General features: G+C 44.4%; 1 long non-coding RNA gene across 1 annotated transcript; it reads left to right on the top strand.

Moving 5' to 3' along the window:
- The first annotated feature begins 809 nt into the window (after positions 1-809).
- On the top strand, positions 810-14922 carry LOC149865523 (uncharacterized). Its single transcript, XR_016442056.1, has 3 exons — positions 810-909; positions 13767-13931; positions 14834-14922. It is a non-coding gene; the product is annotated as an uncharacterized LOC149865523 (long non-coding RNA).
- Positions 14923-15287: the final 365 nt, after the last annotated feature.

Genomic DNA, 15287 nt, shown 5'->3' with positions numbered 1-15287 from the left:
GGAGTGGGAAACCATTTGATACTGAATAATGTTGTAGCCATAAAATATACTTTATAATTCTACCAGTCTGGAAGTTAAGATATTAAATGCATAACTCTTAAGAGATTCCTAAACAAATTCGGTTGCTAGACACTAAATGACAGTCAGGTCATACCAATCACTGCAGTTTCTAGTGGTAAGTCAGTGCATTATACATCAATAAATGCTTTTCCTTCACACTAAAGTCAAATGAGGGTAGTAGCCCTCATTTGGGATTAGAGTTAAGTCATATGTTTATGTCAAAACAGTTTGATAAATGGTGACAATAAAATATTTTATATTACCGTACCTAAACAAGAATGCTATAAGGTAGTTGAACAGTTAATATTTATAAAGCTTTGCTATTAGCACACTCCTTCCAGCATGACATGGGGGGAAAGTCCGTCTTGATGGGCACTGTCACACATGATATATTGTCAAGCAATCGGCTTCTGAAAGTGCTTACACAAATGCACGATTGCAGAGTGCTATAATAGGGCCTGATTCCATGAAAATCTGAATTCTCATTACATCAGGGTTCAAACGAAGGTGTTTCAAAGTGGAGCACTGTCGCAGGGCTCTCAGGTGTCCTGCGACTGAGAGGAGGAAAGGCTCAGGAGAGGCCCCTAGCGGCGGAAAAGGGGAAGCACAACTGCCAGTCTCTAAGACTGTGCCAGTGCGGGTTGCTAGGGCGACCGGGGAAGCCTGGAGCGAGGAAGGGGCGGAGCTTAGCCCTTCTTAAGCCCAGGCAGAAGGCCAGGAGTTCAGTTCCCCTCCGGCAGCCACAGGAGCAGGAGCTCTGTGGGCAAGCTGAGCAGCCCGGGGCAATGGCCGGAGCCTGACTACTTAGACGGGCTGCAATGATGCAGGGGCAAGGGAACTCTGATGGAGGTAAGGTAGAGCTCACATGGAGTGAAGCGGGGTTTATGAGCTTGGGTTATAAGCTGGTAGGCTTTTGGGTTATGTTGTAGCCGGCGGGCTGATTCCTTTTTTTTGCTTATGGTTATACCGGAGGACCGGGTGAGGCTGTAGGGGTGTGAGGAGGCCTCACTGGAGCTCCCCAGTAATCTGGGGGGTTCCTGGTGCCCAGAGGGCACAGCCAATGGTGCCAAAGAGGGCACAGCTTTGTTTGGGGGGCATGTTGGCCCAGCCCCTGAGTTAGGGGGCAGCGGAGAGCCCCAACTAGGGGGTGACTGAGGAAACCCAGAGTTAGGGGGCAGTGAAGAGCCCCGGTGCTGAGTGCAGTGAGGAGCAGAGTGAAGGGGCAGTGAGGGACCCTGGGAGTGAGAGGGCGTCGAAGAGCCCTGAGGGCGAGCAAAGGGCCGGGACCTAGTACCATGGCCCTAGTGAGAGCATTCCAGTACCATCTGCGAGGCTTGGGCTGCGGTGCAGGGGAGGAAAAGGAGCCGCAGACAGCGCCCCCTGCCATCAGGTCGCGTACAAATGGGCAGCTTCCCACTAAGTTTCATCATTCTTCACTTATAAACAAGATCAAGATGTGGCAGGCGAGAATAGGTGGGCGGTGGGCCCATTGCAGGAGCCCGGAGTTGCATGCATGGAGAGACTCCAAAAATGAGACTCCTGTCACAAGCACCTTCATCAACTTGCGTCAGCATGTGCCCAGCCCTGCCCTGCCCAGCCAGTGCAGCCCATCCCTGTTCCCTGCACTGTCTTTGGGGGCGGGGGAGAGGGGGGGAAGGGAGAGGAGAAAGATCAGTCTGCAGGTTGCCCAGTCAGTGTTAGAGGGTGGGGTGGGTGGATTGGAGCCCACCCTCAGGTAGAGGGAGAGCTCCAATCCACCTGGCCCACCCTCCCAGACTGATCCCCCTCTGCTCCCTTCCCCCCCCACTACCATTCTGAAGACAAAGCTGGATCAGGGCTAGGGGAGAGCAGCTGCAGACTCGAAGACACTCTAAACTGCAGCTCAATCCCCCAACCCCTAGGGACCCAACAGCAAATGGCTTTTCGGTCTCGGGGATTACTGTAACTCATAGCACTTCAGTGGAGAGCTGCATTTCTGTCTGTGCCAACTTTCAACAGTTCAAAAGTTGGTGTTTTCATTTGACTGAGACCACAGCAAAGGTAAAAACCCTGCTTGTTCATGTCAAGAGGAACTGTTCCTTGAAAAGACTACATGCCATATCCAGAGCCTGTAGAAATACCATTCATTTGAAACTAAATGCATGGCATGATATTTAGTCATGAATTGTAACTACTTAGTGCCATATACACTAAACCAGGGGAGGGCAAAATGTGGCCCGGGGGCTGGATGCAGCCTGCCAGGCCATTCTATCCGGCCTGTGGAGGCCCCTAAAAATTTAGAAAATTTAATATTAATCTGCTCTGGTCTGCCTCTCATTCAGCCCTTTATGGCTTGCCAAAACTCAGTAAGTGGCCCTCTGCCCAAAATAATTGCCCACCCCTGTGCTGTCTCCAGAGACAGAAGTAAAGGATTTAAGTAACACAGCTACAGTTTTGCTTTCTCAATTCAGCAACAGAGACTGGATGAATGTGGGATTTTCATAAGAGCTCCTGAAACCACTCCCACTAAATTTAATGGGATCAAAGTTAAGTCAAATGATAAATGTATTTTGAGTAACCCATTTTCCTATATTTGTCTAACCTATGCTAGTGTCATAAAAGACTGTAGGGCTCGCAAGTCTTTAGCAGATTGTTCGTTGATTGGCTGAATTTCAGGGAGCACTGTATGATGCATCCAGTTTGACACTGAGTGGAGTGGTAGATACCTCAGACTGTGCAACAGGGAACTGATGAGGCATAGGACATGATTTCCATTCAGTAAAAGGCATGATTGCCTAAGAAGGAAAAGTTGGGGCGGGGGGGGGTTGGGAGGGGGGACAGGTTTCGGGGTGGGAGGGTAGGGGTATCTTCTAAATAACCATTTTAAAGTAGAAAAAGTGGGAGTTTTGATTGAAGATTATATTAAAAAAGCTTATTACTTTAAATGGGATAACCTGTCAGAGAAGCTGTTAAAGAAAAATAAGTCTTTTTCTGCAGATGTTTCAGCTAAAGGATGTAATCATATAAAAATGACACTTGGCCTTCAATAAAAATCAAGCAATCTTGGGAATGCAGCAGTTAAGTTCCTCTTAAAGAAGTTGTAAGAAATTAGTGCAGTTTTTAGGCAGTGAACCAAAGCAATTTTGTGTGCCTGTGTGGTCATCTAAACAGATGATATGCATTTCTGCCTGAAGGAAAGAAGGAAACTTGGCCCACGTTCTGTTTCTGTCTTTCTTAGCTTATTTGTTGTTGTTTACCTTTTAGAGCCGTCTTGCCTTGCCTTGTCTTCTTGTAGTTTGTGGTTTTGAAAAGAATTAGGGAATATTCTATCTAAATTTACTATTTATTATGGGATGACCAGACCCACCTCAATTGTACAGAGTGCTATTTAGGATACAGTAGACACTTCTCCTCTTCCGTTGATATAACTAAACTGGAATGGGTTTATGGTATGGTAAAACCAGAGTAAGTGAAAGGAAAGCCAGGCATCCTGCCAGATAAATTCTTAGCCTATGTATTATCAGCTGAAGAGTAGAAGCTAAACTTTCTTTGGGTTCAAAAAAGAAAAAGAAAAAAATTGTGGTCATCTTTGGTTAGATGCCTGTCCTTTGACAGGGACAACGTTCTTGCCATCCTTGTCAGGAGCCCGGTCTTAGTTGTAGTGTTGTCTCTGATGAGGAACATCCCTCCTTTTTGATATGTAGCGTCTGCCTTTCCATGACTAAAACTCACTGTATAAGCAGGAAACCTGCCTCAGCTGACATCTGAGAGTAGTGTAAGGGTCTCTAAAATAGAGAAGTGACATTATATTAAAACTGGAAATGGATCCCAGTAGCAAAGTCCTTGTTCAGACTTTCATATCATTCTGGGGAGGTCAAAGCCAAATGGTTAGTACTTTCAATACTTTCCATATCATCTGCTCCAGCTGCTATCTTATTAAAGTAGATTGCAGGATATTTTTGAACAACGTGGGTGAAATCTCAGCCCCATTGAGGTTCCCACTGGCTTAAGTTTGCCAGGATTTCATTCTTGGCCTTTACTTGTGCTTTTAGACTTCATGTTCATCAACACTATATGTATGGCATCCCTGCTGCTGTCGTTGCCTCTGCTTAGGCTGGGCAATGATCCAAGAGTGGAAGGGCCAATGGGATGTGGATGAGGTGATGTGGGGGGGTGCAATTTGGGGGTCAGGGGATGATCATGAGCATGGAAGTGTGGCAGGAAGGTGATCTGGGTGATGGAATCAGAGGTGGACCAAGGGGCTGGATGAGGATGACCTTGGGCATGGGCAACTGGTGCCTTCTGAGTCTGGGGGAGCACCTGCAGAAGCTGCTGGCAGCATCGGCAGTGGGGACAAAGCTGGCAAGCACCCACAGAGCATAGGTGCTGCCAGCGGTAGCGGCCGGGGCAGAGCTGGTGAGCTCCCGCAGACACTGCCGGTGGTGTTGGCAGTAAGGACTGCCCTGTCGGGGGGGGGGTACATTGAGCACCCACAGACACCGGCAGCAGCATCGGCAGCGGGGACAGCCCAGTCATCTATGCCCCTGGGTATTTTCCATTCAATTTCCATAAATGAAATTTTAGCAATATGACATTTATTGATCAGCACTATCTTTGAAGATTCCATGCGCTAGAGCTGAAAAACAGGATTGATTTTCCAAACTAAGGGCTAGATCCATTAAGGAGCATAGACACCTACAGAACAAGCACTGGAATATCTAAATGTAAGGTTTTGAGTCCTTTAGTGGAATATTTACTTTTCATGCTCAGTTCACAGACCAAGTCAGGAACCCCAGCTGGGAGATGCCATTTAGACTAGCCAATAAGAACATGTTCAGGAAAAGTATATTATTTCTTTCTTTATTTATGTGCTTCTCTTCCCAACAACGACTCAGAGCAGTTTACAGTAAGACAAACAATTTAAAAGGACAATCAGCATAAACTCAACAAGATAACAAAATAAAGCTAAGATCCACTTATCTTCTTGGCCAAGCTTTGGTTGCTAAATGCCTATCCAAATAGAAAGTTCCTGCAGTCCTTTCAAAAGATGTTTAGGCTCTGGCAGGCCTCAGATGTCTTAAATACCATCCTATTCTGGATTTTATGCGCACTAGGGATACGTCCATTGGAGCCCCTACCTGAAGATAGGTTCCTACCCCATTTCTTTGAAAGCAATGAGCATGGCTTCTTTTCTTATTTAAAAGCACTGCCACAGGATGGGCTGCCCCCATTTTTGGGCAACAAGCTAGTGCTTAGACCACTCATCAAGGAAGTAAGGGACCTGTGTTCAAGTCTACCTCATGAGAGCTTTCAAATGATTGTATCCCTACCAGAAGAAGGCCCTAACCCCCAAGATCTAAACTACTATGTCCACATCTCCTGTTGAGGCTTCCCCACTGTGCAAAAGGAAGTATAATATGCCAGAGGCCCAGAAAGAGAGAGAATGTGTACAGAAGGGAACAAGGGTTTAGTGCAGTGATTAGGTCGATTAAGGGGGAAAAAGAGCTTTCTTTTCCTTTCTGTTCCCCAGAACATGTCTTTACCTTAAATCAAACGGGCATTAAGTTAAATACACTAACAGGCCTGGTAGAACAAACCGGAATACACTGCTGAGCAAATGCCCTAACCATTCAATGGTGAAGTTGTGTTCCTTCTTGTATGCTCACTCTTTCTCATCTAATGAGTCTTCAGTTCTTTTCTTCACAATAATACACATTTGGCACCGGGGATTAGAAATCATCCATACAGAGAACTTATTGCTTGGTACTTAGGGAGCTCTCATGTAAATGGTGTAAATCATAGATGATCAACCCCCAATCCACAAACGAGATCCTGCCCTTGGAGCCATGGCATCTGGCCCACAGGGCTCCCCATAGCTCTAGAAATGTGGTGGCAAGGGAAATTTGACATCCCTCCTCCACTACCAAATTCCCAAGTCCTGCACGGCCAGATCGGGGCTAGGCCTTGCTGCACCCCCCTCCCCCTGCCAGATTGGGGCTAGGCCATGCCCACTTCCCCTCATGTGGCTGGATGTGGGCTGGGCCACACTCCCTCCAGACAGATTTGGCAGGCCACACCTGCCTGTGGATAAATTGAGCGCCACCCATCTGCCCTGTGGGGCAAAAATATTGAGCACCACTGGAATAAATAGTCCTGGTGACATGGACTGGAATACAGTCTTCCAGAGGATGTCAGCCTTAAGGAGCTGCTTGTTTCCTAGACTGTTAACACACTTGGCATTTGACAGCTATTGATTAATAATCAGAAGTACTCCTGGTACTTGAAACCACACCCAAGGCTCTCTGCACCAAAAGGAGTGCTGTAGCCAATAGGTTGCAGATTATATGGCCTTTTTATTTGTTTTCTGGTCTTCCCAGCTGCCTGCATTCACCAGGAGGAGTGGAGGAGGACCACTATTCGATAATTAGTGCACTCTCCTAGAAAGAGGGAGATTGGGGATTCCCCTCAATCAGAGTGTAGAACTGTGTGAAATGTGAGGAATTCCCTCGTGTCATTTTCTTCCTTGGAAAGTACTTTAAGCATTAGGCAATTGGGCAAAAGGTGGACAGTGGTACCACCAGAGTAAATGGGGGATACTCTGCTTTATATTGTACTGTACTTAGTAGGCATCTGGGCCTTAGCTGACAAATGTTAGAGATGCCAAAGACAACAGCTAGATAATCTGGTTTGCTTTTTGGAGGCACCTAGGTCTTCCTCCCAAAGTCTGTATAGAACTGTAGTTGCCTAAACCTACTAATTTGGATCACACTTTCTGAGCCATCTGAGTTGCTTTTACATCAACATAAGATGCCAACAATGAGTGAGGACATAAGTGCTGGTCTGAGAAACAAAATCAGAATTTTGCAAACACCCTTAATGCCCAACTTAAAAAAACCCAGTTCTCATTTAAGGAGTGTCCGCTTTGTATTTGCACTCTGCCACTTCTTTCTCAGAGACCACAGCACAAAACTTAGATCTGTAGCTTATTGAGTCCATGTGTGGACAAAAGCCACATATACTTGTCTAGATTTTCACTGGCATTACAAGTGTTTCAGCATATATCCCTTAGTTTAAGGGATGTGTAGAAGCTGAAATACAACGAATGCAGACACCCATTACTCAAATGCCTTCTTGTGAGTCAGCTGGTAAAAGCTGTCACTTGGGATTCCCTTGCCTTGCTGCTTTTTTTCTAAATGGCTTGGATAGAAACGGCATTTGCTCAAAGACATTCTACAATGCACTCTCAGATAATTAAATGTAATCATTCCCTCTTTCAGAGTAGGCTGGAGTTTTTCTCTAGCTCCTTCATCTGTGAAAGGTTTCTCCACTTGTGTGTGAACTCCCTTTGTTAATACTTACATTAGTATAGCAAACTAATGGAATATATAATGCTGTTCCAGATTGTGAACTCTTTGGCACAAAGTTTCAAGTTTGGAGGAAATTGTGATTTTTCCATTGCAGCCTGGCAAAATCCTGTTTGATTAAACACATTAGACTCTCTTTGTGCCTCTTCTTTTTTGTTTTTGCTTTATGATGACTAAAGTATGACATTTAATTCATCCCATTGGAGTCTAACTATGATGAATAATTTGGAATGCTGGCTCTGGTAATAGTTCAATAAACCATCTGAAAGAACAAAATCATGGGACGATTAAAGCAGAAGTGTTCATATCTCTTTCTGCACAAAGAGTCCGGTATCTAACCAGCACTGATATAGCACTCTGTATTTGGCAGCAGCATTTTATTTTTGCTGCATTTCTGATATTCACTGGCAGCTTCCTCCATGAAATCAAATCATTCATGTATGGACATGCATATAAATTTGTTCAGACAAGGAGCTAGAATGATCATCCTGGATATAAAAAATCCAAAATCTATTCTTTTTTTCTGCCTTGTGCCTTCTATGAAGCCAAGTGCCTTTGCAAGCAGATTATAGTATGTCAAAGCAGAGATCCCTTAGGTTGTGTCTATGCCACAAAGGCAACAGTCCCCAGCTGGGATACTCCAGAGGACAGCCTGTCCATCCGCTCATATTTGCATGCTCCAAACCCAGAATATGCCAGTGTGGCTGCTCTGTGGGGTCTCTCTGTGAAACCTCAGGATCGGGTGTGTTTGTGTGTAACCACTGATGGCAACCTGGAGTAGTCTTACTCTCTCATTTCTGGTCTTGGAGTATACTGGGGTGGGGTGGCTAGGCGGGCTGTATTTGAGATCACCCCAGTTTGGGCCAAGATAGGGGCATATACTCATATACTCCAGTACTCTTTCCTGCCATGGCAGGGTGTCAGACTTGATGATCTGCTCAGGCCCCTTCTGACCCTACCAACTATGAAACTATATCTTTAGTCTTTCCTGCTGGAGTTATTCCACTGACTAAGAAAGCAGTTGAGCAAGTGAGACCTGATTTTCTAGCCTTGTGGTTGGGACAGCCACTTAGAGTCTGGTTCCGGTCCCAGTTCCTGTTTAATTACGTTATGAAATATAATGTCCTCTCGCCAATGCCCTTGAATGAGGTTAGGGCACTCTTCTGGGAAAGTTAAACCCGTGGGTTCAAATCACCTCAGACAGTAAATGGAACTCAGCCTTGGCTGTCCATAGTCTGGATGAGTGCTCTAGTTTTCAATTATGCTGGTTATTAGGAAGATGACTCCTTCAGCTTTGTGAATATAAGCCCTTCGTTTTCTTTCCTTTTTTCTAAGTGCCTGAAATGTTTTCTTTCATTTTGAGTCCCATGGAATAAAATTAAATATTTTATTTTTTTCATTCTGCCAAGTAAGAATTAAAAACAGGGGTTTAACTAGTTTCCTTCCCCACCCCCTCACCCCCAATCATTTTTACGGTTGTCCACTAAAGAAATCAATTTTATGCATTTCCCTACTCATGAGTCTGGCAACAGAGAACCCATTCCATGAGATGTTTTTTCTTCTGCCTAGGGCCACCTACATTTTCATACTTATACTTCTGAGAATAGTCAGGTTTGGAGGCGTTAATTTGAAGTTCAGCATTTAGCTGTGAATTGTGACAAAACCCATAACTAAAACCAACAGCAGGTGTTTTATTACATTAGCAAAGAAACAGCCAGATGGTTCTTTTTATTAAAAAGTAAATTTGATGGGAAAAGTCCTATCAAAAACAAAAACTGTCATAACCACCCTTTTTATCAAAATTTAGGGATATTTACTGAACTCTAAACTATGAAAAACTAAAACCAAAACAATGAAACAAGCAACCTGTTCCCCTCCTCCTCCCTCCAAACCATGAAAACATTTTTTTCAGGATTTCGTTCAGCTTATATTTTTTAAATCTCCCCTTGGTATTGATAAAATGAAAAAGGAGAGAAAAATGGGGGCAAGAACTGAAGCTAAAAACATTTGTTTTGTTTCAAAAACTGTTTCCCCCCCACATGTGAAATTAGAAACCTTCTAAATTCTAATGAAATATTCTTTCTTTCACTTTTGAGAAAATGGGAATGTTCATACAAAAATATTTTCCAACCAACTGCAGTAATGCCAGAATCATGAAATGGTTATTCTTGGATATGCATGTCGTAGAACTAGAGTGCAGAACTGATGTGCCTGCCTCAGACTTAAATCACAAGCCCATTTCTCCTTGTCTAACAGCAAACTTCCAGGACCCAAAATTTTCATTGTACCACAGCACAGAGAGCTGGTGCACTACACTGTCAGTGCTGAGTGTTTGAACTAAAATCTGGGTTCAGATGCTGTGAACTCATTTAGTTAGAATCGTTTTTTTATGCCTTTTTCTTATCTTTCAAGGCATACATGTAATGGAATGGATGAGACTGACTAATAAAATCAAAATAATGAAAGTCAAAAGAGCCTGGGGAAGATTTCCAAGTCTGAATAGAGTAATTTTAAATGGTAGGTGCCTTTCTTAAATAAATAAATAAAAAAGAGCTAATTATCCACCTCTCTGAAACCTGCCCCTGTAAATTGGTCCAAGATGGAATCCCAAACTTGACACTTTCATATGCAAGCTTTGAAAATCTTGGTCCTGAGTTCTACTCCGGAGCTGTACATGACTTTGTTTTTGTATTCAGCAATATGATGTTGATATTGGGTATTTTAGACTGGGGGCAGAAGTTACAAGTAAAGCGGTTTAAGTGATCAGAAACTGTTTTAAACTTGTAAGAGAACAGAAGTTCAGTGCACATAAGCCAGTTTCAAAATTGCCAAAACTAGTTTAAGATAAATCTGGTTGAATATAGCATGAGACTTAACTGGGTTAAGTCAAACAGGTTTATAGATCTTCTGTCCCAGACCCCTTCCTGGTTCATGTTAAATCACAGTCCCCCAGCATCCCAAGATGCTTTACAGCCCTTGGCTGGGCTGGGCTGTCTGCTTGAGCAGAGCAGGATTGACCCCACCCCTCTGCTTTCTAGCTGGAGCAGTGAGGGCTGGCTGACAAGGGCTGGGGCAGGACTCAGCCTGGTCTGCATGCCAGGGGTGGAGCAGTCCCTGCCAAACTTATCCCTGCTGGAGTGGAGGGGGCAGGGTGTGGGACAGCAGGCTTAGATGGAGGGGAGCAAGGGGGATTAAACCCTTCTGCCTCCCCTCTCCCACCAGCTCAGGGACTCCAGCTGGGGTCTGCCCAGCTTTCCCCTGACACTGGCCACTCGTGGTGGGAGATGTGACCAGACTTGGCCTGGGCAGCAGCCTCAGGCAAAGGGGGTGGCAGGGTGGGGGATTAAATCCTCTTGCTACCCCTCTCCCACCGACACAGAGAACCTAGCTGGGCTCCGTCTGGCTCCCCCCACCCTCCTGCTGGCTGCTCCAGCAGCAGAGGTTGTGGCCAGATTTGGTCTGGGCAGCACCTGAGATTGGGCAGACCCCGGAGGAGGTCCCTGTGCCGGTGGGAGAGGGGAGGCAGGGCAGTTTAATTCCCCTCCCTCCCCCCTTCATCTGAGGCACTCCTCAAAGTTTAGAGGGGAGAGCAGCAGGAAGGATGTTACGGTGGGCATCTGCTACAGGCCACCAAGCCAAGAGGAGGAGGTGGACTAAGTTGCCTTTAAATAACTAGTGGAAGCTTTCAAACTGCAGGACTTAAATTCTCATGGGGGAGTTTAAATATCAGGATATCTGATGGGAGGGAAACATAACAGTGTATAAGCACTCCAGCAAATTCCTGGAGCATGTTGGGGATAACTTTTTGATACAGATAGTACCAGGGAGGCCAACCAGGGGGGAATAGCTCTTCTTGACTTACTACTCACAAAGAGGGAGGAATTAATGAAGAATGTGAGGGTATGTTATGGAAAAGAAAAAGAAGGATCGCCCTGCCCCTTTTCAGATGGGGAAGGGCAAAGCTCTTCCCCAGGTCTTCCCCAAGAAGCAGACTTATTCAGTCTCCCTCTCCTTAGAGGAACCTCTGCAAACAGCCCTGACATAGAGGCTTTCCCTTTGTGAAGCTGGCTTTGAAATCCTGGCTCTGCTCAGTCCCTGGCTTACCTGGTAATCCATAATACCCCCACCCCTCAGAGCTCCTTCTTTCCAGTCAGCTCCGGGGAAGGAGGGAGGATGTTTTCGTTTTTCTTAAAGGGTTATCACAGAGCTGGTGTCCCAAGCAGCACAGCAGACGCTACTTCAAAGCAAAGGCTTCTTTGTGCCATTCCAGTTCCCCCTGTCCTCACTTAGATGTTACTCTGTCTGCCCTGGGACCTTCTCCTGGTCCACCCTGGGACTTTCTTCCCCCACTCCAGCTCTCACAGAGCTTCACTCCTCCTTCCCAGGCCCAGTCAGCCACTCTTGCAACAAAACAGTTATAAAACTATAGTCTTAACCTGGTGACAACACTCACCCAATATAATGAAATTTTATGTCATTGGAAATCCATCGGGGGCCAGGCTCAGACTGCCATCTGCCCCTGAAGTGAAAAGGGCATCTATATGTCATATATAGAGAACTATTTACAAGTGTTATATACAAAAGAAGCCTGCTCACATTTATCCCCCTGCAAAGTGCTACCCACCAGAATTGCAGAATAGAAACCAGCAAATTTATTCTCCTTCAGGGAATAAACTCAGGGAACTGGTGGATAGGATCCCCTGGGATGCAAGTCTGAAGGGAAAAGCAATCCAAAATAGCTGGATGTAGTTGAAGGAGGCCCCTTTAAGGGCATAGGAGCAAGTTATCATAATTCAATGGAAGAATAGAAAGTGTAGCAGGAGAACAGGCTGGTTAGACTGCAACCTGTTTCATGCATTGACACTCAAAAAGAAATCCCATAAAAAGTGAAATCTTGGTCCCAGTACTAGGGAAGAGTATAAGAGTATTACATGGATGGGCAGGGAGAAAATTAAGAATGCCAAGGCACAATCTGAGATGCAGGTAGCAAGGGACAGATCAGTCAGCTTGAACTTGACATCCTAAAAGAGCATGCAACAGTTCCTCAAGGAATCTATTATGAAGCACCTAGAGAAGAACAAAGTGATCAGGAACAGTCAGCATGGATTCACTAAGATCAAGTCATGTCTGGCTAACCTGATTTCCTTCTGTGATAAGGCGACAGACTCTGTATATGGAAAGGGGGAAACAGTGGATGTGATATACGTTGAACTTAGCAAAGCTTTTGAATCTGTCTGTGATTAACAAGTTAGATAAATACAGACTAGATGAAAGTCCTGTGAGCTGGGTTGGATCACTGCACTCAACAAGTACTCATCAATGGCTCAGTGTCTACTTGGGATCAAGCAGGATTCCCCAGGGGTCTGTCCTGGGTCTGGATTTGCTTTGTATCTCCATTAATGATTTGGATGATGGGTCAAATGCATGCATAGTAAATTTTCAGCAGACACGATATTGGATGGAATTGCAAATATTCTGCATGGTAGGGCTAGGATCCCAGAATGATCAGGATAGACTGGATAAATGGCCAGCAATCAATCAAATAAGATTCAACAAGGACATGTGCAAAGTCCTGCACTCGGTAGAATAATTTCATGCACAAAAACAGACTGGGAATGACTGGCTAGTCTGCAGTTCTGCCGAGAAGGACAAGGGCATTACAGTAGACCATAAACTGAATATGGCCAGTAGTGTACTCTTGTTGCAAAAAAAAAAAAAGCCAAAAGCATACTGGGTTGCATTAACAGGAATGTCATTTGCAAACCAAGGAAAGTGATTCTTCTGCTGTATTCAGCACTGCGGAGGTCTCACCTGTAGCGCCGTGTTCAGTTTTCAGCTGTACGCTTCAATTAGGATGTGCACAGTTTGGAAAGAGCCCAGCCCAGAGCAGCAAAAATTACTAGAGGCTGAATGAACTAGGATTATTTAGTCTGGAAAAGAGAAGACTGGAGGGAGGGAAGAGGGGGATTTGATAATAGTCTTCAGATACCTGAAAGGTGATTACAGAGAGGATGGAGATGGGTTTTTCTATGTGGCTGTATGGGAGAGGACCAAGAGCAATGCCCTCAAGCTTCAGTGGGGGAAGTTTAGGTTGGAGATTAGGAAGCATTTTTTGACTCTGAGGGCAGTCAAGCATTGGAGCATGCGACCTTCAAAAACTGTTAAATCTCCACACCTTGACACTTTTCAAAAAGCAGCTTAGACAGACACTCGGGTGGAATGGTTTAGCCAGGGGTGCTGCTTTCTTCAACAGGGTACTGGACTAGATGACCTTGTGAGATCCCTTCCAGCCTTGTTTTCCTATGATCCATATTACTTGCTGCTTCAGACTACACACATCTTTCATTCTTTTCTGCACATTAGCCCAGCTTCCACATCAAGGTGGAGTCTCACCCCAGCATGCTTAAGTCACACTCCTTTGGGAAAAGGGTGATGTGGGTGTGGATCTCTTCAAGCTGAGAGACGCGTATAACTCAGATCTCCACTTCATTCAGTGAATGGTCTTACCACAAAGTTGTTCTACCAAAGGTAAGTGGTGGCAGTATCCCTACTTGTATTTTAAAAATAAGGCAGCTGTATTTTGTGAGAAGCCCAAACCTGTTGATGTGTATAAGCTGTGCTCCCAGAGTGCTTTTGAAGTGGGTCCCCTCAGAGGAACTTCGGGTGCTAAGGGGGCCCTTTCTGTTCCAACTAGGGCTGAACAGACATGGAGATGCCTAGTTTGTTTAGGCACTTCTAGGTTGTGTAGCTGCCAAAGGGGTATTTTGGATTGCAAATTTGGACTTAAGTACCAAAACTCTACTTAAGTCCCTGTTTTGGATCTGGACCTTACCTCCTCTCTGGCAGGATCCACAAAGGAAGAGGCAGTCTCCTGAAAAATCACAGTGATTAAAACTTAACCAGTAGAGCTGTAGGTAATTTAAAGCATCACAGGTGCAGCAATAATCCGTCAGTAAAGTATGTTTCCTGCTTTGTAGAAAAACTGTAACTTTTTTTTTTTCCATGGGGATATCCAAGGCATTAAGTAAAAGTCAAAATTATGGAAAACCTAGTTTTAACCAACTGTTTCCCAACAATCTGTGTACTCATTGGCATCAACTAGGGGTGAAAACAGAATTATTTTAATGCTGTTCTTTTATGGTGCCTACTGTCTCAGTACGAGAGTATTTGCAAGTCAGTTTAGGTGCACATTAGGAATAGAAGTAAAATGGAAAAAAAAATCTTTCAAAAAGATGGCAGTTCTCAACTGTCAAATAAATGGTTTCTAAAATCAGAATCCCCAAGAATTGCTCTAGGCTGACTGGGCCTGATTCTGGCTTCATTCTGGGGAACATTTACTGTAACACTGCTGAAACGCGTGAAGAATTTGCTTTTGTGAATTATACCAGAATCAGGCACAGGGATTATACTATCTTTTATGTCTGTTACAGGTCAGGGTCTGTAGAAGACAGACACATCCGGCTGACGCTGCATATCACTTTTTTTTTTCCACCTCTAATTCTTGCTGCAGTGACAATTGGCGTTTTCTAGGTAATAAAGATCTCTCTGTGAATGCAGTAGCAAGGTGATATGACTAATACACGATTATTAGAGCTGACTGTAAAACAGATCTTTTTCTGTAAAAAAAAAAAAAAAAAAAAAAAAAAAAAAAAAAAAAAAAAACCTGACATTTTTTCCCCACATAACATTTTGTCTTTCTGTCAAAATACAAACTTCCCAGCAAAACATTGCCAGACAATAGAAGATTTTAATTGAAAAAATATTGGGGTTTGGCCAAAATATTTTTTATTTAAAAATTATAAATGTAGATACTTTCAGTGAAAATATGTAGTAAGCTGACAACCAGTATTGGTGCTGGTATAAAAGTTTTGACAGAAACCTTTC

This window comes from Crocodylus siamensis, chromosome 4 (assembly GCF_052110815.1).
Source record: "Crocodylus siamensis isolate JL-2025a chromosome 4, ASM5211081v1, whole genome shotgun sequence".
Classification (NCBI taxonomy): domain Eukaryota; kingdom Metazoa; phylum Chordata; order Crocodylia; family Crocodylidae; genus Crocodylus; species Crocodylus siamensis.
This window is presented reverse-complemented; position numbering and strand designations above follow the sequence as displayed.